The 3,789-nt window shown below is 42.1% G+C and overlaps 1 pseudogene; it reads left to right on the forward strand.

Annotated features, from left to right (window-relative positions):
- The window catches only part of LOC107681050 (transmembrane channel-like protein 2), a 36,435-nt pseudogene that overhangs the window by 1,689 nt on the left and 30,957 nt on the right, over nt 1-3,789 (forward strand).

Genomic DNA, 3,789 nt, shown 5'->3' on the forward strand with positions numbered 1-3,789 from the left:
AAGGCCACTGTCAAAGAAACCTGGGCTTCCATACCACCTCAGCAGTGCCACAAACTGATCACCTCCATGCCATGCCGAATTGAGGCAGTAATTAAAGCAAAAGGAGCCCCTACCAAGTATTGAGTACATGTACAGTAAATGAACATACTTTCCAGAAGGCCAACAATTCACTAAAAATGTTTTTTTTGTTGGTCTTATGAAGTATTCTAATTTGTTGAGATAGTGAATTTGTAATGAGGATTCAGTGACGTTGGGATCCATGTGCAGCTTTATTAACAACCAGACAGGCAAAGTTCAATCAACAGTATACAAGGGTAACGTAGGCAAGGCAGAATCATAACCTGAGTCCATGCAAAGGGTCGAGGCAGGCGGCAGACAGAGAAGAGAGCAAATCCAATAACAATGCAAGGTCAAAGAGGCAGGCAGCGAACGATCAGACGGGTCTAGACAATCCAGGTAGGCAACAGGTAATCAAACAAGGTATAAACGCTCAGAAATGTCAGCAATAGCAAAAACAAGACTTCGCAACGAGGGTAAGGTAGGCACTGCTTAAATAGTCATGATAATGATAAGCACCTGTGCAGGTAATCAGTCTCAGGCATGGGGTGATGGGAAATGAAGTCCTTAAGAACAGTTAGTACTCCGGTGACGGTTCCCTCTGGTGGTGATCGGAGGGAGCCACAGAGGCTTGATTTGTGACAGTCATAGAGAAACTTTGCTGTGGACTCTTTTGACTAGAACCAGTATGCAACCACTTGGCAATGCCTTAGCAATCACGCGGAACTCCATATAGCAAAAATATATAAATGGGTTAAAACACTATTTAGATACCTTAGCAAACACATATTAACCACCACAACACCCAAGCTTCATGAAGCAACATTTGCATAGGCAGATGCCACTAACAGGTTCTTGAAAAATTGTAAAATCTATTTAAGTGCAGCTTCCCATTCTTCCCTATATGCTTTGTGTCTTATCATACAGAAATGGATAAAGTTTCAAAGAGATTTTGAAAATTTTAGGACAGCTTGCATTCCATGGGAGCGGAAAATAAAGGAAGTTGAGAGTAAGTACTAATGATTTTTCCCCCCAGAGGAATGCTGCATATCACTTCAGATGTCTTATTGATGACAGTAAATTATTTATTTCACCTGTACTGAATTAGAAATGAAACCATATTTATTTACTTGTTGCAGAATGTTTCCTGCAAGTGACCAAAAAAAGAGGTATTCGCATGTTCCTTATTCTAAGCCCTGGTGATGTTTGATCCATTTGCAGGTCACTTTGGCTCCTCAGTTGCTTCATACTTTATTTTCCTCCGCTGGATGTACGGCATGAACTTGGTCCTCTTCAGCTTGACCTTTGGCCTGGTTGTGATACCAGAGGTCAGTGTATACCTATACTGTACCTATATACATTAATAATAAAATTACATCTTTTGCTTTACAGTAAAGGGAGCAGTAAAGTATCTTTTTACTTGAATTCCACCCTTAAAGAAATACACTCTAAAAAATGCTGGGTTAAATACAACCCAGCGCTGCGTAAAATATGGACAAACCCAGTTACTGCCCAGAAGGTTGGGTTAAACATTTAACCCAACTGTTGGTTGAAAACAACCCAATCGCTGGGTTTGTCCATATTTTACCCAGCGCTGGGTTTTATTTAGCCCAGCATTTTTTAAAGTGAAATTTACTTAAATTTAGGCAATATGTAGATGAGGAAACAGTTAGCATTACGTCACTTGCTCACCAATGGATCCTCTGCAGTGAATGGGTGCTGTCAGAATGCCGTCAGCTGATAAAAATCTCCGGAAATAGTCAGCACAATAGTCCATCTATTAACATCTAGTGAAGCAAAAAGCTGTGTGTTTGTAATAAAACTAAAATTTCTCTATCTGTTGCAGAGACTTTGGGACTGTTAGGTTCTGATCAGGTAATGGATGAGTAAACCCCCCTGGGTGCCGGTCAGAGCACCAATAATGAAGAGACAGGTGATTAGCTTTCGATGGTGTATTAGTAGAGAAAAGGAAGGGCCACAGAGGTACAATCAAAGGTGTAGATAGTCTGCAAAATAAGTACAATAAAGAAATGAATAAGCTAAAGATATAGATAAACAATAGTAATATTTACGGTTACATAATGAAACCAAAGCATTCATAATTCACATAATTGGCATTTCTCTACTGAACATAGAGTTAAATTAAGGGAAACAAGGTATTTCACAGAAAACTACAAGTCATGAGTGATCATTTGTCCCTATGAACATAAAGTTCCCATATATGGATAGAATCGTGGCGCATCGGAGTAATATTTGCATAAACAGAACGCTAATCACTCATTCGGTATTGTAACAGCTTAACAGAACAACATCACGTCATTAAGACATCATAACACTGATTTACATCTTGATAAAGAATTAATAATTACCCGTTAAGTAATATTCCCGATCTGAATACTACAGAACGATCGTTACGGGACATGTCTGGGCATGTTCATATGGTACAAATGCATATAACACTGTAGCGATCACTGTAAACACAAATATAAATAAAATAGGCTTACTTTGTGCTCAGTGACTACCACCTTGATATTAAATCTGCAAAAATCCCCACGAAGCGATCACTAATATAAATAAAATAGGCTTACTTTGTGCTCAGTGACTACCACCTTGATATTAAATCTGCTAAATCTGCAACGAACAAAGTGAAAGTATCATCCTTGCAGCTGACGGCTCGGACAGATCACTCAAACACAGCAAACAGCGGCAGCTCATCAAACTACACTGCCCTCTACCGAAGTACTATTACGACTCCAGTTTCATAATAAAGGTCCCTCTTACAGGAGCCTTTAATACAGCCGCCCCCAAAGATGCAGAGCATCTTTGCTTCCATGAAAGGCGACTTAACTAGTCAGTGTTGGGGCCTTAAGTCCATCCTTTGGTAAGGCCGGCAGGATGACCAGGCGAGCCACCGGTCGGGTATAAACTTGACCCTTTATCAACACATCAGCTGACCTGATATGACCATCTGAGCTTTGGTGGGTCTTGATCACTTGTCCTACAGGCCATAAGCTTCGAGGTAGTTGGGGGTCTACAATCATAACAAATGTCTGCTCCTTCAGGTTGGGAGGAGAGGCTTGCCATTTCTGCCGGGTTTGGAGGCTAGGGAGGTAGTCCCGTATGAACCTGGACCAGAATCGGTCCGCTAGGACCTGGGAATGTCTCCAGTGCCGGCGACTTAACATCTCTGATTCGGGATAAATGACTTGAGGCAGAGATCCATCGGGCCGCCCCATGAGGAGACTATTTGGAGTTACTGGGTCAGCATCTGCCACGTCTGATGACACGTACCCTAAGGGTTTTGAGTTTAGGATTGCCTCCACTTCCAGCAAGACCGTCATTAAGACCTCCTCTGGTACTGACTGTGCACTCAAAACTGTGTATAAGGCAGATTTAACCGATCTCACTTCCCTTTCCCAAACTCCACCAAAATGGGGGGCCGATGGAGGATTAAAGCGGAAGTGGATCCTCTGGCGGGCAAGATGACCCTGTATGTCAGGAACCAAAGCAGCATAAGCTTCCCGTAACTCCCTTTCACCCCCGCGGAAGTTAGTACCTCTATCTGACCATATTTCTGCTGGCGTTCCTCTCCTCGCAACAAACCTTCTTAAAGCCATGAGGAATGAGTCGGTACTCATGCTAGGGAGTAGGTCTAAATGGACGGCTCGGGTGGTCAGACATTTAAAAAGAATACCCCAGCGCTTCTCTGTACGTCTTCCAATTTTGACTAAC

This window comes from Sinocyclocheilus anshuiensis, unplaced genomic scaffold, assembly GCF_001515605.1.
Source record: "Sinocyclocheilus anshuiensis isolate Anshui unplaced genomic scaffold, SAMN03320099.WGS_v1.1 scaffold1736, whole genome shotgun sequence".
NCBI classification, from domain to species: Eukaryota; Metazoa; Chordata; class Actinopteri; order Cypriniformes; family Cyprinidae; genus Sinocyclocheilus; species Sinocyclocheilus anshuiensis.